Raw genomic sequence first — 20,920 nt, 5'->3', positions numbered from 1 at the left:
TGACATAAATACAGGTGTGAGGTGTGCGGGCTGACATATATACAGGTGTGCGGGTTGACATATATACAGGTGGGGGCTGAGATATATACAGGTGTGAGGGGGGCTTACATATATACAAGTGTGGAGGTGCTGGCATATATACAGGTGTATGGGGGGCTGGCATATATACAGGTGTGAGGGGGGCTGACATATATACAGGTGTGAGGGGTGGGACTGACATATATACAGGTGTGTGGGGGCTGGCATATATACAGCGGGGGGCTGACATACATACATTTGTGAGGGGATCTGGCATATATACAGGTGTGTGGAGGATGGCATATTTACAGGTGGGGGCTGACAAATATACAGGTGTGAGGGGGGGGCTGGCATATATACAGGTGTGGGGGGCTGACCTATATACAGGTGTGGGGGGCTGGCATATATACAGGTGTAGGGGGTGGGGCTGGCATATATACAGGATTGAGGGGGAGCTGACATATATACAGGATTGAGGGGGAGGCTGAGTGCGTGCAGGTGAGGTGCCCAGTATGTGGATTCAGTGGGATGGCCTGTGGGCAAGCCTTGGGGAATGTTGGTGGTCGGGCTCGGGGGGGCAGGCCTAAAGCTGTGTAAGGGGCCCAAAAATTTCTGATGGCTACCCTGGGTGTGTGTATGAATGACGGAGCCCTGCATGGCCGCACTGTTTTCAAACAGTGACAGTTTCCGAGGGGGGGAGCAGGTGGCGGCTGTGGAACGCAATGGTGGCTGTTTTTTTTTTGGGGGGTGACAAACCCCCCACCCCCTCGTTTGCTGTTTGCCGATCAGTTTGGCACTTACCCCATTGTGGCGAGTGCTGGGTGTCACGCAGCGTGATTCAGTGGCTCGGCTCCATTCTTCTCCTTCCAGCTCCTCCCCTCCTCCTAGGTGTCCAATAGGATTGCCTATCTTTTCAGCCAATCAGTTCACTGATGTCAAAACCCACTTCGTGTTTGGCCGGGAGAATGATCAGTGTTAAAACAGCGAATATTCATTCGCTGTTGTAACACACCTGGGTGCTCCCGAGTCCTGCGTTTGCGTGCATAGACATAGAATTTCACCCCCCTGCGCCCGCTTTATTGGATTTGGTTGACAGCAGTGGGAGCCAATGGCTAGAGGGGTGGTCAGTGTCATAAGTTTTTTCACCTTAATGCATCCTATCCATCCAAACAGGAGGGTTTACAACCCCTTTAAAGTTTACCTGATTGGCTGTAGCTTTAAATTGTAATGGTATGCTTTCGCTCTACATTGCTATTGTAAAATTTTGTTGATCTGGCTAATCATATCTGAAGCAAACCTGGTCAAGATTGACCAACATATTAGACCACTGAGATTGTGTTTGTACATGGATAACATAAAGCTTTTGTTACCCTAAAAAAATTTAATTGGTACTGTTCCTTTAAAGCATGTTATACAGTACAGTGCTTGTGCTATGTAATTTGGCCCCTTCTATCACCTGAAATGCCTGGGTGTTCCTGCCTGGTTCTGCCCTCCACCCTGTAAACTGACCACAGTTTATCATGGCTGCTAAGCCCTGACACCATGGTCTGTTTGCGTGCCTCCATCATCCACAGCCCTCCTCTGTCCTTCTCTCCTTCCCCTCCTTGCCTGTAAGCTAGTGACAGTGCCCGCCCCTCCCCTCCTGCTGCTGAAATTACTTTTAGGTTTTCAAACAATCCTCTATGTCTGATAATGTTAGGATCCCCTAACATTATGCTGTTCTACATCTTATTTCAGAATGCCATTTGGCGCTCACATGACCAACCACCTTTCTCCTCATTTCCTCCTGACTGACATCAGTGGGGCATTCTCGGCCCCTCCTGCTTTAGCTATCGTATCGAAAGAGGGGAGAGGCGGCCAGTCACGTGAGTGGCGCTATAAAATAAGGTATACAATTGCATTTTATTTTATAAATCGCATACACTGGGGCACCTAACATTATCAGACACAAAGGATTGCATGAAGACAATACAGTGGCTTAAAGAGGAAGTAAACCCTGATGGGTTTACTTCCTCTTTTTTTCCCTGCAAAGGTAAAGCATAATGGACTACTATGCATCGCATAGTAGCTCATTATGTGTCACTTACCTGACACAGGAGCCAGCGAAGTCGCCGCTGTCCCCTGTAGTCCGCCGCATCCATGTTGCTTGTGGCGTCTCGCAGCTCCGACGAATCACAGCGGCGCAACCGCGATGACGTCACTCCCGCGCATGCGCACGGGAGTCGCGTCTCGCAGCTCCGCCGCTGCCATACGGCGAAGCCGCGATGACGTCACTCCCGCGCATGCGCACGGGAGTCGACAAATTTGGCAAATACATTCTTGGATTTGCCGCATTTAGTGCGCCTGCGCGCCGCTGTCTACGGCGCATGCGCCGTAGACAGCGGTGCCCATTTTCGGGCAAATATCTCCTAAACCATATAGGTTTAGGAGATATTGCTTGGACCTACAGGTAAGCCTTAATCTAGGCTTACCTATAGGTCCAAGTTGTTTGGAAGGGTTTACTTCCTCTTTAACAACCACTATAAGGCTCAATTCACAAAGCTTTAGGGTATGGATCGATTGTTTTCTAAGTTTGTGATGGTATTTTTATTTTTTTTTAAACCTCATTAGACGTAGCTGAAAATACTTGTCGTTTTGTTATTTAAAAAAAGAGTATCTTCTTGCTGTTAGGTTTGTGAATTGAGATTAATGTGTTTCCTGGCACACGAGATCTAATATACGTTAAACTGGAAACCAAGGCAAAAAATTGTTGTGGAACATTTTTAGCAAATATGAGGCTAAATCCTTCTTGCATCATGTTCAGAATAACCCAGACATTTCCATCATGCCTGTTCAAGGTTATCACCACAAGGTCGCAGCTTTTGCTGTCAACCTTTTTTACATTACCAATCCACTTATTCTCCTCCCATCCTTCCTGCAAGAACTGCGCTCTATCAAACTGAGGAGTTGTCCTACAAAAGCCTGAAGCTTTAAACATATAGCTAGATGACCATGCCTTAAAAACCCTTCATCCTAATTTCCCATTCTGATGGGAGTCCCAATCGAATAAGTATCTAGGTACACATGTCCCTGCAGACCCTACCATGACATTACATGACATTTCACACATACGGATCCAGTTTCAGACATCCGCTTGCTCAGCAGGGATCGATCAGTTGATCCTCGCTGAGCCGGCGGATGACAAGTCCACCTCTGCATATTGTGCAGAAACAGACCTGTCAGATCTCTGCTCTCCTCTATGGGGGGATCGGATGAAAACGGACCGCCTGTCCGTTTTTATCCAACCTGATCCGCCAGACTGATGGAAAATGGGGTTTCTATCCATCTGGATTTAGCTGATCAGGCCGGATCGGATGTTAGCGGACATGTCACCGCTGACATCCGTCGCTCCATAGAGATGTATGGAGCGTCCGTTCACGTCCGCCTGAAAAAACTGACAGGCATATCTCAATGGTCCGCCCGTGTGAAAGTGGCCTTAAACTTCACTAACTCCCACTTTTACGTTCTCCGAAAAAATCTTGGTATCTGGACCAATCTAGCCTTCTTTTAGTTCGGGAGATGTAATGTTTTAAAGATGAACATAATGCCCCAGCTTCTATACTTCTGTCAATGCTTGTGCCATGTTCTGTGTGCTTTCTTCAGCTACATAAAGTTAGAATTCAGCAGATTTATTTTGCAGGGAAAGGCATCTCGCATTAGCCGAGATTTTTTAATTAGGCCAAAAATGGGGGGAGGAGCGGGATTGCCAGATTCAACATACTATTACAAGGCAGTACATATGGCGTGAATGACAGACTGGTGCCGACATACTAAGTTGTAGGTCTTCTTAAAACAGGATTATTCTCCTCTCCTACTAGTGGGCAGGACGACATGTGCCCAAATCTTTGCATAGGCGCTATGCTTCATGAAATGGACTGGTACCTTTTATTAATTAATTCATTTATTAATTAATATTCAGAGCTTTCCTTCTCTCTCCATTGACACCTATTGTAGGATAACCTGACTTCCTTCCGGGCCAGTTGGATTCAGTTTTCTGCACATGGCTCAAGCGAGGGGTTCCTCAGGCTTTGATAGAGTGAGGAGGGGTTAAACCTCTGTCGGGTATTTATTTCAGGGGGTATAAGATAGGCAAAGGGTGCTCTTAAATTAGTGTTTTCAGACAGGTCTAAGCTGTGTTACAAGGGATGATTTATCCTCCAACAGCTCTCCCAAGAATGGTGCCCTAAGATTGGCTTTTTGCTTGATTGGGACTGGGTGTGCAAGGACAAAAGTGCCAAAAGCTGAATATAAAGTGCAGATTTAATTTTATTCTGAATCTTGTATCATACAAATCCAACACATTTGGGGGTTCACATGGTCCATCTTCATCAGGGCTTGGTACTATTGAACAAAATGTGTACTGGACTGATACAATTGTTGGATCTTGAAGGGTAATTAGTATAAGCTTTTCAGATGCCATTTAAGCCTTAACTATCATCTGGAGTGATCATATTAATAAGCCCTCAAGATGCCTCCAGTTTTATTACAATTAGTATGATTGCTCCAGACATGTTGCTTTTGGTGCTTTCCTCTTTGTTTGCCCAGTTTTTATTCCGGTCCTGTTCAAGTGATTGGGGGTCAGAGAAGCAGAAAGTGTAAAGAGCTGAGCAAAATGTTCTATTCAGTGTGCCACTGTATAAATCATTTATTATAATAATAATAATAATAATGTGAAATCTCCCAGAGGGGACATAGAAAACAGCTGTCTGTTCACTACTGGTATCTCTATCCCCCTTCCTTACTACTCCTGGTGTCATGGATAAAAAGTAAGGACAACATCTCCTGTTCTATTCCAAACCTTCTCAGTTCTAATCTAAATTAAAAACTAGCTTTGGTTGAAACCAGGATTTAAAAGCTTTAATGCCCAGCTGCAGCCAAAATATATTTTTGGTTTTAGACCGGTTAGGGAAAGCATATTACAGGATTCAGATTTTGTTGTCGGAAAATTTTAGATCTAGATCTCAAATTTTGTGTGTCGGAAATTCCGATGGAAAAAGTCAGATGGAGCCCACACACGATCGGAATTTCCAACAACACAATCCGATCACACATTTTCCGTCGGAAAGTCAGACCGTGTGTACAGGGCATAAATGTGGAGTGTTTATAACCTATTTCAGGTTACTGTTAGGCTAGGTTCACAACTATGCATTTTTCGGTGTGTTTTCAGTTTTGTAGAAATTCACTACAGTCCATTTAACATGAGGGGTCACGCTCACATCTGTGCGTTTTTTGGAAAGGGTCAGGGGATTTTTTCCCGCAGCAGGTTGAGTTTTTGGCTCCATCAGTGGAAATGCTGTTTTGGTTTTGCTGGTTTCTCCCACATCACAACAGAAACCTCTCAAAGAAGGTGTGTGAAAAAAATTTCTTTTTTTTTCAATTATACTTTTTATTTCGAAAAGATCAATGAATACAGTTTACAACAAAATCATTCATAACAAGGTATTGATAACTATCTCCTATATATCAGGTTCAACTTCCTAAAGCATAAAAAAGCTATGTCTAGCCAATACATCCAAAACGACTATCTCCCCTTGGTCATGTACTCAGAAACACAACCCCATATCCAGGATCCTGAAAAGTTTTGTGGATTTTGGGGGGTCTTCTTGTATAGTTCATAAATATCAAACCATCTCCTCCTACCTGTTTTACTCACAAAAAAAGGGGGGACCCCCCTACTACGTATCTCCCCCCCCCCCCCACGAAGGTCATTCCCTAAGATAGCTAGTCCTGGTCTGAGGGCACCAAGACAGTATCTCTATTTCTTCAATTAGCACTCACGTCTGAGTTCTTCCCTCCTCTGAATTAATAAACAGGTTCCATAAGGACCATGTTTTCAGATATATCCCTCGTTTCTGCCGGGCTGTCCAAAACAAGTCTAAAATACGATTCAACTCCTCTACTCTTTTAAGCCACCTTCCTACAGTTAGGGGTTGTGTTTTCTTCCAGGTAAGTGGGATACAAGATTTAGCCGCATTCAAGAGATGACATAAAATAGATTCCTTATACTTCTTAGCCAGGATTTTAGAGTCATGTAATAAAAAGAAAGCCGAGTTTTCAGGGATCTCCTGATTACTAAATTATTGGCTAAGTCTTTGTACCTCCCTCCAGAAACCCTCAATTCTGGGACAAGACCAGAAGACATGCAGTAGTGTCCCACTCTCTTCCCCACAGCACCGAGAGCTATCAGATATATCTGGGTAGAATCTATGCAGAAAAGCCAGAGTGCGGTACCACTGAGACAGGATCTTAAAGTTTGTTTCCTGCATTTTTGTGCAAATTGAAGATTCAAATATATTGTGGACTGTGTTTGCACGCTGCTCCTTCGAAAAAGTTCTATTCAGATCCATCTCCCTTCTAACAAATGGCAGTTGGAAGTCCTCCAGAGATGCGGCGACAGCACATACATCTTTGAGAGGGTTTGAGGAAGTAGACCATTCCCATTACAATATTCTTCAAATGGTGTTAGATTGCACACATAACTACCTGGAAAGGTTAAAATATTAACGTGCAGGTTATTGGAAAGCAAGTAATTTGGCCTTATTTAATCGTTTAAAAATGTTTTTATTTCCCATTATTATTCCCTTATTATCTCCATTATCCCAAGTTTTTTATGTAGATTCATTCCATTCTTCAGAAGCCTTCCTACTGTAATTAAAAAAGAAGCGAAATGAATCCGCCACAAGTTTACGTGTTAAATAATTCCCAACTGTTACCATATAAGATGTAATTTAACTCTAACGAGCAGGGCCCTCTGATTCCTCCTGTATTAAACTGTATTGTAACTGTAACGTCTGCCCTCATGTTGTAAAGTGCTGTGCAAACTGTTGGTGCTATATAAATCCTGTATAATAATAGTAGTAACTGAAGTCAACATTTCCAAGTGTCTACTGTAATCTTGGCTGGAAAGAGTTTGGATAAAGAATGCTGGCTTGACTGCCTGTTTTCCTTTATGTCTTTTGCAGCATTCAGTAATTGAGGTATAACCAAACGGTTAGGAAGGTTGGGTTGGGAACCTCTGAATACTTGTGGGTTACATTTACAGTATAGCTGTAGGGGGGAGTGGTTAAAGGCAGTTTAGAGGAGTCACAAGACACTCTGCAAATTAAGTAGTAGGAAGCCATTTGTCTATAGAATGGTAGCATTGTGGGAAATGTACATGTAAAGCATCCTGTTTCAAATACAATATTCTATGCTAAATTTTGTAATTTTAGTATGGTTGGTATAGGTTGTGTGAAAGGATGCATAATTGATATGTAGGTATAGAACAGACTGAATTTTCTAAATGACTCGAATTCAGTTATTTTAAGAGGGAATATTAACTATGCATGAATAATATGTTGAATGCTGACTCGTTTAAAAAAAAATTTTTTGATTGCAGATGATCAAAGTCAGCACAGCTTCCCCACATTTAATCTAAGACAGGCCATACATGATGCAATTTTCTTTCCAGTAATCATGGATTCTAGGAGGAAAAAAATCGCTCAATTCCCCCATCAATTCAATCAGTATTGATGGGGAAATCCCTACTGTGGAGCTTTTGTGTTCTCCTGGCGGGGGGGCACAGGGAGCTGTCCCTGCTCGGAGAACACAGTGTTTATTGCTAGCGGTTATAGCTTCTGGCAATAATCGCTTGTAAAAATCCAACATGCTAGTTGTACCCAAGTCATCCAATGGATCAACTTAGGTACAGTCACCCTGCTAAACCAGCCAAGATTTGAACCTTCTGTGGATGGTTTAAGTGAAAATTCACATAGAAAATTGAACATGCTTTACTCCTTCGCTAAATTTACCCATGTGAATTTATCAGTGACACTCTCCTCAGTAGATTTGGTAACCTTTGATTTGAGTGTTCTGCAAACTTAAAGTTTAAAAATCATCTTATAAAGTGTTATCTTTTCTATTATTGTGTGATTTATTATACTTCGATGGCATAATTCATTTTAGTGGTTTGGTAGAACGGTGATTTACTTAATCAACAGTAACCATAGACTTTGGACTCCTATTATGTAATACTTGAGATTTTGACAGGTTCAATCAGATGAATGGTGGTTGAAATTGACAATAAAAAAATAGTAAAGTAAAAGTCTGTGATCCGAGTCCAAATTCTGGACCCAATTGATGGTTATTCCCCAGCACCAATGATGAGATAACAGTAGTACTTATGTTTCTGTTGTTTTTTTTTTTTTTATATAGTATTGATATTTTTTGCAGGCCACCAATATTTTAAGTTTTCAGAGAACAGTGTACTGTTCAATTTGATTATTTTTGAAGTAGAATGTGCGGGGATTGTAAAACTTTGTGGCAAGCATTGTTATAATTGTTAATATATTATTATTATACAGAATTTATATAGTGACAACAGTTTGCGCAGCGCTTTTTGAATATTAAGGGAGACAATACAGCAACAATACAACTCAAAGCAAGAGGGTTATATGTGAATGTTGGACAGAAAATTGAGCTTCCATTCACTTGTCCCACCCCAGGTACACCTTTTAGTATACATCCCATAACCTAGACAATAGCTGAAAATGCAAAACCCGTTTTAGCTATGCTTTCTTTGGGGTGGGGTGGATCATCCAAAAATGTCCACCTCTGCCAGTTTTCTTTATATTGCATTACATTTGTTCATATACTAGCAAACCTCTTAAAATCCCTAAATGTTTTTTTTTTAAAGTATCTTGAGCTTTCTTTCAGTGTTGCATTCTGGGTTCCAAGTGTTAACTGTACTGTTAATTAGCGCTGAGACGTTTTATTATTTGAACAGTTTATTTGCATAAGCATAAACCTGGCAGAGCTATGGCATGAAATAAATCTGAAGGCACAAATGCAAACAGTTTTATCAGGGAAGTCAGGAGATGAGCTACTATTTCTTTCCCATTTTACCAGCTCGCAAAATGCAGTGTTTGAATCAGTTCTAAGAGTGAGCAGATTATGACTTGCATAGTGACTCTTAGCAGCCTTCTGGGAAATGAGCTGTTGACATTCTTTTGGGTCATCATCCAAGATAGGAGGGCAGCCACAAGGATTTAGCAGATAAATTCATCCAAAAAGACTTTTATCCATTTCACTGGAACTTGGAGACATTCATGTTGGATGTCAACATTAATGTAGTCTTTACAAGCCATCAAAGTGAGTTGTACATTTTGTAAAAAAAAAAAAAAAAAATCAAATGCGCAGAATAATAACTTGCAGATGCCTTCTAAGAGGTAGTTCTTTATTTACATAATTCTGGAGCATAAACTGATCTCACCAGTGCTGTCATTTCCACAAGCCTTTGTAGAACAGAGATGTAGTTGTTTAACAATATGTCCGTTCCCCCCCCCCCCCCCCCGAGTCGTAATCAAGTCTATCTTTTTCCAAGTTCATCCCTTGCCTCTTTGTAAATAATGAAACTTTAATTAAATTATTTTATCGTTTCGTCTTTGATGTGAAATGGCAGTGGACAGGATTCTCCCTCCTCCCCTGGTAACCAATCAGCTCACTTGCAGTTTTATTCATGATGTTTTAATCCAGGTGTTAGAGAAGGTCACCAATGACCGCGTCAGGCGATGGGGATAAATTGATGTAAATTTTCTGTGGTAAATGGAAGGAGGTAAACTTTGTGACTTACACTATAGTGATACTATACACTGACCATTCAGTGGAGGTTCCCACAATGCCTTGTGCAGCCCAGGAGCTATCAAACACCCTGCTGCGTTAAAAAACTCCCAAAAAGACAAAAGCACAATGAAACAGAAAAGCTTACCACCGGCAGCTTTCAAAACGACAAACGAACCAAACTATACATCTCCAGCTCTCCAATTTGGTCAGAATGCTAATGAGCTTGTTCTGATCTTTACTTAGCTTCCCGTGTTTTCTACATCTTCAAGGACCACATGGCGCTAGCAAAATAAAGACAACTAAATGAGAATTTCGAATGCTTTTTGTGTCCGGGCCCTGATGCTTTTCAATTGACGCACTCGACTATTCTGAATTTAAAAAAAAAAAAAAAGGGCATACAACAGGGGTCTGTTTCTGAACACTCCCAACTGAGGTAAAATGTTTTTTTTTTCTTCGCAAAAGTAAATTAGCGTGATGAGGAAAATATGAGTGAAATTCTGAATAATTTCCACTTCATCATATCAATGACACCTTCAGCCTCACTCAAGCTCTCAGAAGAGATGGAGATAAAAGATGAATGAGTCTGGTATTCACAATGAATGCCTAGTGAGATTTTTTTTTAATAGCCACATTGGACATAAAAGGCACTAGGAAGTACTTTGCATTAGCAGTTCAGATCACTAGTTAATGGGATGATGTCTTTTCTAGCTTTTGTCACAAGATTATTAGAAAGGATGGGATTCTGTTTCCATTATTTCATATCATTAAGTGCCTGTTGAGCATAAGTGCTAAAATGCAGGTTTCTATGTTTTGTCCCCCATATTAAGTGAAGGCAGCTGTATTGTCAAACCATCTGTGTCCTTACCAGGTGATTTATTTACTTATTTATTTTGGGGGAGGTCTTCTGAAGGCCACGTTTATCCTTGTAAATGGGTTAAAACAAAACTGTCCACTCCTTTACTTATATTTTAAGTGTATGCTATTCAGAATATTTAAAGCTGAACTCAAACACAGTTGTTCTTCTTGTTTGGGATAGTAGTGTTTCCCCGTTCTTCATACAAAATCTATCCACTTTTTGTCCATTTCAAGTGTCAATGGACACAAACAGCGATCCTGCAACTGGGGCAAAGGTATCGATAAAAACACATTTCTATTAAAATGAGGATGTTTTGGAACCCCTGTCAAGTGTCCCCATTGGAGGGATTTTCCTTAAAGCAGTTTTGTACAGAAAATTGCAAGTTCATCTTATTCAAATGGCTTTGGAACATAGATTTTAGTTATGACCATTGAAATAAAATAATATGCAGTATTTACCTTTTATTTTTAATGTTTATGCCGACTTCCGGGCTCTCCTCCCGTGGGAGTAGGCGTGTTTATCGGCTTCGCAATGGTCCCTGGGAACTTTTTTAGCTATTTCCCAGGAATCAGTGGGGGACACAGTCATGCCGAAATCTCGTGAGATTTCGGAAGGAGGACACCGGTCACGTGACGAGGGCATGTCCGAAATTGCCATTTTGAAAGTGGGCAGGCAGCTCTATCTGCCATTACCACTATAGCACATGAGGCAAGAGGAAGGAAAACAAAGAGGACACTCAATGAGCATGTGCGAGATGGAGCGGTGGATGCTGGGAGCTCAGCATCATCGCATCCAGGAAGTAAATGCCTGTGGGCTTCAAATGCCCACAGTGAAAATGGAAACCGCCGGACTGCTTTTTTAAAAGTTTTCCTTAGCAATGAAATCGTCACGCCGGGGGTTAAAAAGACGCCGATCGTGACTGCAAAGACACCGTAGGAATCGCCCACCAGTGACACAGGTAAAAAAAAAAAAAAACGCAGCGGAATCCCGCTTTAATTGTTTGGTGATATGAATGGCAGGCAGAGCTGAAAGTGAAAGACTCTAAACAGAGACTTGGACAACATTTAAAACCTGACCAAAGTTCCACTTTGTGCCGATACAGACAGCATTTAAATCTTTACTGTGCTTTAAATTCTTTCTTATGCTGTACAGAGCTACAAAAATAAAAAAAATGTTTCTTTTCATTAGTGTTGGGCTCCTTTAGGTGCAATATTTTACATTCAGCAATTTGCCTATTTAGTATGAGTTTAGTCATATTGTTACTCTATGCAAGTCATTCTGATGCGTTTGTGCTGAAGTAAGACAGTATCTCATTGAAGCATGCCTCCACCAGCTTTTGGAACCTTAGGCCATTGGTTTAGAACAGTCTTTCTCCACTTTTTTTTTTACCTGTAGAGGAACCCTTAAAATAGTTTTGGTGTCAGGGAATCCCTTCTAACAATGATTATGTCTACAGCTTACAGTATATTAGACATGTTGCACCAATGGTCAGTGGAAGAAGAGCCACATTACCTTGCTGGTCAGTAAAAGGACTGCCCTGTTACATTGGTGATTGGTGGGAAGAATTCTTCTAAAATTGGTGGTCAGTGGGAAGAGAGCCACCCTTACAGACAGGTAACATAATCATTGGTGCCAGTAGGTATATGAGAAGCACTGGTCCCATGCTGCTGGCTTTTCCGAGTGGCACCCAGTGATAATGTAGGAGAACAATCTGCTGCTGCTCAAGGATCCCCTAGCGATTCCAGGGTTTCACCGAACCCTGGTTGAGAGGCTGGTTTCAATTCATTACGTATATTTTTCTTTTTGTATAAAGCATTAGTAAGGCAGTGTGAAAGCTTCACCCACTGTACACACTCTACAAGGAAGTAGTGTTGAAGATCACAATACTTTGTAGGTAAATGTTAGGTATACTGAAAAGGAAATTGCAGCGTAATCCAAATTATTTTCCCATAACAGTGCATAGAATATGAAACATCATTGCTTGTGATATGATTTCCAATGAATGTGATTATTTCTAGTGACATTTATGAATATATGGCCATTTTAAATTTAAACTCCATGTATGGTGCAGAGGAAAATGGAAAGATCAGTGAGAGGAACGTATATTTCTCTCATTCTTGCCATTTTTTTGTATACTTTTATGTCACTTGGATTTGTTACTTATTCAGGTTAGGTTTTGTTCACACTGGCCTCTAATTACTGCTCCACCTGATATTTAAGAAAAGGGCCTGTAGAAAAAAAATCTCTCTCTGTCCTGAGGCACATGAAGCTTATCTGTGAGAACTACAAAAAGAGTGTGTGAGTAAAGCTAGCCATACACGTAAATAATAACAGCTGCATGAGAGAAATCCAGTAGATTCCTGCTCTTATTCTAAATGCTAATAAAGGAATCTTCCCTGTCAGGTAATATACTCAGCAGCTGGCAGGACCCATGGAGGACAAATTCCAGAACAGTGATTGCATGTGAATGTATAACACTGTTCGGTTAACAATTTTTTCAATCAGCTCCTTCAAGTTTTCTGTTGATCGTACACTGAGCTGCGTATTCCTGGCACAGTTCATCTGTGCCGGAATGACTGACTTCTCTGCACATGCCTGAAATGACATCATCCCCACCAGCCAATCAAGAGGCTGAAAAGCCGGTACCTGGGAAAAAGGCGATTGATTTAACCACCGTATTGCTGGCTAGGTGAAGGTGAGTATATTTGGGAGTTTAGTTACGCTTTAAGGTTGTTAAAATTTGTGTTTAATTTGGGGGTGGCTGGGTCTAGCCTACCACCAGATAGTGAGGTTACTGCATATGTTTAGGTAATACTTGACTGGCTAGGATTTATGTTCTGTCTATTTTCTTTATAAAGCTGGCTGTGTTTCAGTTTGAAAATTACCTGCATGTGTGTATCCGTGTGTGTATATTTTTATATATATGTATATGCTGCTCAAAAAAATGTATTAAAGAAACACTTTGAAAACACATCAGATCTCAATGGGGAAAAATCTCATGCTGCGTGTCTATACTGATATGGACTGGGTAATGTCTTAAGAATGAAAGGATGCCACATCATTTGATGGAAATTAAAATTATCAACCTACAATAGGGCTGAATTCAAAGACACCCCAAAAATAAAAGTAAAAAAATTATGCAGCAGGCTAGTCCATTTTGCTGAAATTTTATTGCAACAACTCAGAATGGTAATTTGTATGGCCCCCACGTGCTAGTGTGCATGCCTGACAACTTTGGGCATGCTCCTAATGAGACAATGGATGTCCTGGGGTATTTCCTCCCAGATCTGGACCAGGGCATCACTGAGCTCCTGAACAGACTGAGGTGCAACCTGGTGGCGTCAGATGGACCAAAACATAATGTCTCAGAGATGTTCTATTGGATTTAGGTCAGGCGAGCGTGGGGGCCATTCAGTGCTATCAGTTCATTCATCCTCCAGGAACTGGCTGCATACTCTCACCAGGCATTGTCGTGCACCAGGAGGAACCCATGACCCACTGCAACAGCAAAGGGTCTGACAATGGGTCCAAGGATTTCATTCCGATACCTAATGGTAGTCAGGGTGCCATTGTCTAGCATTTAGAGGTCTGTGTGTCCCTCTATGGATATATCGCTCCAGACCATCACTGACCCCCCACCAAACCGGTATTGCTGAACAATGTTACAGGTATCATAACATTCTCAACGGCTTCTCCAGACCCTTTCACGTCTGTCACATGCTCAAGGTGAACCTGCTCTTATTGGTGAAAAGCACATGGCCTCACTAGTGGATCTGCAAATTCCGGTGTTCAATGGCAAATGCCAGTAGGGCTTCACAGTGGCAGGCAGTGAATACAGGGCCCACTAGAGCATGTGTGGGCCTCTGGCCACTCTCATGAAGTCCTGTTTCTGATTGTTTGGTCAGAGACTTTCACACCAGTGGCTTGCTGGAGGTCATTTTGTAGAGCTCTGGCAGTGCTCATCCTGTTCCTCTTTGCACAAAGAAGCAGATACCAGTCCTCATGGGTTAAGGACCTTCTACGGCCCCGTCAAGCTCTCCTAGAGTAATTGCCTTGTCTCCTGGAATCTCCTCCATGCTCTTGAGACTGTGCTGGGAGACACAGCAAACCTTCTGGCAATGGCACATGTTGATGTGACATCCTGGAGGAGCTGAACTGCCTGTGCAACCACTATAGGGTCCAGGTATTGCCTTATGTTACCAGTAGGGACACTGACCCTAGCCAAATGCAAAACTAGTGAAAAACAAAAAAGAGGAGTATTTTCAGGGTGTCTTTTGAACTCAGCCCTCTGTAAATTGATAATTTGCATTTCCATCAAACAATGTTGCATCCTTTCGTTCCTAACACATTACTCAGTCCATGTCAGTATGGATATCCATATTTTTCCCCATTGAGAGCTGATGTGTTTTCAAAGTGTTCCTTCAATTTTTTTAGCTGTGTGTGTAATATATATATATATATATATATATAACGGGTGCAAAGCAGGATGCTCCACCTACTGCAACAAATTGATCAGACCCAGTGCTAAGATACTGAAAGCATAAGTTTACCTTTCAAAAATAAATAAATACAGTGCCTTGAAAAAGTGTTCATACCCTTTGAAATTTTCCACATTTTGTCATGTTACAACCAAAAATGTTAATGTATTTTTTGGGGGATTTTATGTGATAGACCAGCACATAATTGCGAAGTGGAAGGAAAATGATAAATGATTTTGAAAAATGTTTACAAACAAATACCTGCAAAGTGTGACATGCATTTGTATTCAGCCCCCCCCCCGAGTCAATACTTTGTAGAACCACCTTTTGCTGCAATTACAGCTGCAAGTCTTTTTGGGGATGTCTCTACCAGCTTTGCACATTTAGAGAGTGACATTTTTGCCTATTCTTCTTTGCAAAATAACTCAAGCTTTGTCAGATTGGATGGAGTGCATCTGTGAACAGCAATTTTCAAGTCTTGCCACCGATTCTCAATTGGATTTAGGTCTGGACTTTTAATGAGCAATTCTAACACATGAATAGGCTTTGATCTAAACCATTCCATTGTAGTTCTGGCTGTATGTTTAGGGTAGTTTTCCTGCTGGAAGGTGAACCTCGGCCCCAGTCTCAAGTCTTTTGCAGACTCTAACAGGTTTTCTTCTAAGATTGCCCTGTATTTGGTTCTATCCATCTTCCCATCGACTGACCATCTTTCCTGTCCCTGCTGAAGAAAAGCATCCCTGCAACATGATGCTGCCACCACCATGTTTCACGGTGGGGATGATGTGTTCAGGGTGATGTGCAGTGTTGGTTTTCTGTCACACCTAGCATTTTGCTTTTAGGCCAAAAGTTAAATTTTGGTCTCATCTGACCAGAGCACCTTCTTCCACGTGTTTTCTGTGTCCACCACAAGGCTTCTCGTGAACTGCAATCGGGACTTCTTATGGCTTTCTTTCAACAATGGCTTTCTTCTTGCCACTCTTCCATAAAGGCCAGATTTTTGGAATGTATGACTAATAATTGTCCTGTGGAAAGATTCTCCCACCTGAACTGTGGATCTCTGCAACTCCTCTATCGTTACCATGGGCCTCTTGGCTGCTTCTCTGAATAATGCTGTCCTTGCCTGGCCTGTCAGTTTAGGTCGAGAGCCATGTTTTGTTATGTTTTCAGTTGTGCCATACTCTTTCCATTTTTGGATGATGGATTGAATAGTGCTGCGTGAGAGGTTCAAAGCTCAGAATATTTTTTTTATAACCTAAGCCTGCTTTAAACTTCTCCACAACTGTATTCCTGACCTGTCTGGTGTGTTCCTTGGCCTTCATGATGCTATTTGTTCACTGGGGTTCTCTAACAAACCTCTAAAGGCTTCACAGAACAGCTGTATTTATATTTACTAATTACTAGTATGTCATGCACCTTGCTGGACTTCAAAGTGTGCCTTCATTTTTTACAAAGGAGCTAAATTCCTGGAATTCAGCTTTAAAATGAACTTGTACTTTGCACATACTAGGCAAAATTACACGTTTGCTTTATAAAGAACCCATGTTCATTTTTCCTGTGCTACACCACCACCCCAATTCATGCAAGTTTTTATTTGCCTAAATTCCAGTCTAGGACAGCTTTAACCAAATTCTTTCCCCTAGCCCCATGTGACAGCTCTTAGGCCTGGAGATTAGCTGCTGAGGTACCCATTTTGATACACCAGGCATACACAACATGTTGTTTTTAGTGTAAGGTAAATTGCTTTCTATGCCCCAGTGAAGTGAAAAAAAGTCTATTTATCAAATGTCCAAAGTGAAACACACACTAAAGTCCACTGCTCACAATTAATTCAAACAGTTATTTGCTGCTTCACAACCGAAGATTACACACAAATTGAATCAAATAATACTTGATCAAGCATTTGACGATAAATGTGTCTTTAAGAGGAAGAAATGAGATGAGTTTTTGTAAGTCTTTTAGAAGGAATCTACACGTAACTCTCTAGAGTTTAAAAATAATAGATTGTTTCTTGGAATAAGGGTAAATATTAATTCTGTTAGAACAGAACCATCATATTTAATAATGTTGTGAAAGGACTTAGATATATCCTTTAATGACTGTGAAAAAATTAGAACCAAGAAATGCAAAGTATATTTATCCAAATGGCATATACTATTTAGTCAAATGTTTGTGGACCCCTTAGGCCGCGTACACACGCGGGGACTGTTCGCCCAACTTTGTCCGTCAAACAGTTTCGGCAAACAGTCCGCTCAAAATTAGCATGGACGGACATGGCCACACACGACGAACGAACAGTTTGCTGAAACCGTGCGCGATGACGTGAACGGCACGTACGACGGGACGAAAAATACGACGTCCTATACACTGCATTATAACTTTCGGCGTGTAAATCCTTTCTGAGCATGCGCGGAACTTAGTTTGACGAACAAGCCTACACACGAGGGGACTGTTCGCTGAAACAAAGTTTCAGCGGACAGTTTTTCGTAATTTCCGAAAAACCTTGTTCAGCGGACTGTTCGCTGAAACTGTCCGCTGAAAGCCCACACACGGGCGGACTGTCCGCCGAAACACTGTTCAGCGGACAAAGTTGGGCGAACAGTCCCCGCGTGTGTACGCGGCCTTACTCTCATCATTACTATGTAAGCTTGCTGCTCTTCCCATTCCGAAACCATGGGCATTTATATGAAGTTGGTCTCTCCTTTGCAGCTAAAACAGCCTTTACTGGTTTTCCACAAGATTTTGGACTGTGTCTTTTTGAACTTTACCTGTTCAGGCAAAAGAGCATTTGTGAGGTCAGATTTTGATTTTTGCATGAGACAACCGAGCTTGCAGTTTGCACTTTAGTTCATCCCAAAGGTATTCAGTAGCACTGAGGTCACAGTTATATGCAGGCCTCACTAGTTCCGCCACAAACAAACTTGTCAAAAAATGTAACGGTTATAATAAATCTTATCATTAAAGTATATATAATGTACATAGTTAAAAATGAAGGTAACAAAAAAAAAAAAAAAAAGGGTCCACCTCCCAGGAAACCCATATTCTTTCTTTCCATTTACATTTAGTGAACACCTGATGGAGGGCTTATCTTCTTATCTGGAAGTTACCCATTTATCCAATCCGCAACAAAGCTTTGGCAGAATTGACTATATTTTTATACCGCTACATCTTTTACCTTTCTATCAAAAGACTGATGTGCATCCTACTGCTTGGTCTGACCAATAATGCACTCCTTTTGCATTTTCCACTTCCTTCACATGGCCCTGATGCTCCATAGCTAAAACTATGGTACTTGGTTTGCTACTTAAGTAAATTCTTGTCCCTCTTCCTACTCCTCTTGCTGATAACCAAAAACCTCTGCATTGAAAACCCTACATACTTCTCTTGGTGGATGACCCATGGGTTCTTGCATATCCACCACTTCCTTGTCTCACATCAATTTCCTTCATGATTTGATTTACGGGAACATTCTCCAATTGGAGGATTATTACAAATATTTACAGCTTGGATACTGTATATCCTCACTTTCAAATAAATTCAGTTACAGTACACGAAATTAGCTTTTGAGCATGTTTGTTTTTACACCCATCTTATATCCATCTTATACTTGGTCATGAATTCCTGCTCCCCACTTTCCCTCCCCTCATATGTAAGACTCTGGGAACAGGATCTTAACCACTCAATAGCTTTAGAGCAGCGGTCCCCAACCTTTTTGGCACTGGGGACCGGTTGCGCGGAAGAAAATTTTGCCAAGGACCAGGGGGGTTGCGTTTTTTCACTGGCAATTTGTCAGGGCAATGGCTGGTGTTGGTGCATTATTTCTATTATTACATTGTAATATAAAATGAAATAGTTCAACTCACCATATTACAGAATCAGTGGGAGCCCTGAACGTGTCACTTGCCACCGGCGCCTGCCAACAGATGCAGCTTGTCACTTTCCACATTGCTTGCAACCAGATGCTCCTGCCACCAGATGCACATGCCACCATCGCCTGCCACCAAATGCATCTTGTCACTTGCCATTTCGCCTGCCACCAGATGCAGTTTGTTACTTGCCTCGTCACCTGCCCTCAGATGCAGCTTGTCACTTGCAATGTTGCCTGCCGCCAGATGCAGCTTGTCACTTGCCACCAGATGTGGATTGTCACTTGCCACGTCGCCTGCCACCAGATGGGGATGGTCACTGTCCTTCCACCAACTGAAGCTTCCCACTGTTGCCTGCCACCAAAAAATACCAGATGCAGCTTGTCACTTTTTAAATGTAAATGCAATTTGGTAGAAGGCAATAGTGACAGCAAAGATGCTTCTTTCCTGAGCTTTTCAGCACATGTGCATTGGCTGTGTCCCAGAATGAGGGCGGGCAGTGAGGTATGATGTAATCTTTTTGCTCGCTCTCCTGCCCACTGCACCCGTGGCCCGGCTGCAAAGAGGCCACAGCTCGGTACTGATGTCGGGACCCCCGCTTTAGAGGATTGGAGCAAAGCCTGGTGTAGAATAGCTAAATGCTATTTAATACTAACATCTTAAAATCTGCTCACAAGGATCTATTTCATTGGTGTTTACCAGCACAGACAGTTTCAACTCTCTCATCATATGACAACAGATGTTTTTAAAGGCTGTGGTCAGAAAGGCCAATTGCTTTTCCATGTCAGGTGGCTCTACCTAAACTGGATTTCCTTTTTGCCTAAAATTTTTGGCCTCATCTAGGTTAGTTGTCAGCAAAAAAACTTTCTAGCGTTTTAATTCCCAATCAAGATTTCTTAAAGTGGTTGTAAAACCTACACATTTTTTTACCTTAATGCATTCCTTGTATTGAGGTTAAAAAAATGTTAAGGTGTCAGTATCCCCCCCCCCCCCACGTTTTACTTACCTGAGCCCTCATTTGATCCAGTGTAATGCACGTCTGCAGATCATTTCTCCCCTCACTTCTGGGTCTTGCTGACTTTGCAGGAGCACTGGTAGCCATTGGCTCTCGGTGCTGTCAGTCAAAGCCAGTGAGGAGGGGGAAGGGCTGAGTCCTGCTGTCTGTGTTAATAGATGCAGCAGTTGGGCTCAGCTGCTTCCCATGGGGGAGCTGAGGGGCCAGGAGCGCCGGCGCGGGGGTGGGCAAAAAGAGGGAGTTAGTGGCCGTTCTATGAAATTTCATTGCACAGAGCAGGTAAGTATAGAAATGTTTGTGGGTTTTTTGTTCCACAATCCCTTTCAATTGTGGGAACCCTGGCTCCACTATACTATACCTACCTTTTGACCTGACTACCATTGGCTACTTCTAGACATTCAAAATAAATGTTTGGATTGCGCCACAGAAGAGGAATCCCCATTCCCCTGGTCATTCCTTCCCACCCTTTCCTTCTCTTTATCCCTTTTTATTTTCTTTTTGTTCTTAGTTTAGCTTTAGAATCTTAAAACTTGGCTAGCCTCAGTTTGGGGAACTCCTGTTGGGATGCCTTACCTGGCCACCTGGATCTGAAATATGTTAAGGCTTGCCTTTCTAGTCTAGTTTTATGACAACTGATGTATGCATATGTTGCTGTTTTTAACACCTGTGAAGGAACATTTCTGTTCTCCCTCTTTCTTGAAATCAAAAATTACAAAGGATTGCAGTAATATAAACACACAAGTCCATCCAGTTGAAGCTGTGTGAATTTGAGTCTATGATATTCCCCTAACCCTGTATATAGGAATACATCTAAAAGTTTTTTGAATTTATCAACTCTCGGCTGATAAGACTACCTGAGAAAGGGAGTTCTACATTTCACTGCTGTGACAGTAAAATACCTCTTATGTAATCGAGGATTAAACTTACTTTCATCCAATCACAAACTGTGGTCACACATTATATTCAGGGACCTTAGAGTAAACACTTTATTATATTTACTATGGCCACCTTTGAAATACTTGTACATTGTGATCATAGTGGCTCTTTC

General features: G+C 41.7%; 1 protein-coding gene across 5 annotated transcripts in view; it reads left to right on the top strand.

The window, feature by feature from the left end:
• The window catches only part of EHBP1 (EH domain binding protein 1), a 724,273-nt gene that overhangs the window by 633,410 nt on the left and 69,943 nt on the right, over positions 1-20,920 (top strand). The window lies entirely within an intron of this gene.

Source organism: Lithobates pipiens, unplaced genomic scaffold, assembly GCF_037356315.1.
Source record: "Lithobates pipiens isolate NorthernLeopardFrog02 unplaced genomic scaffold, aLitPip1_a1.2 Scaffold_18, whole genome shotgun sequence".
Taxonomy (NCBI): Eukaryota; Metazoa; Chordata; class Amphibia; order Anura; family Ranidae; genus Lithobates; species Lithobates pipiens.
Note: the sequence above shows the minus strand (reverse complement) of the source record. Positions and strands in the feature narration are given on the sequence as shown.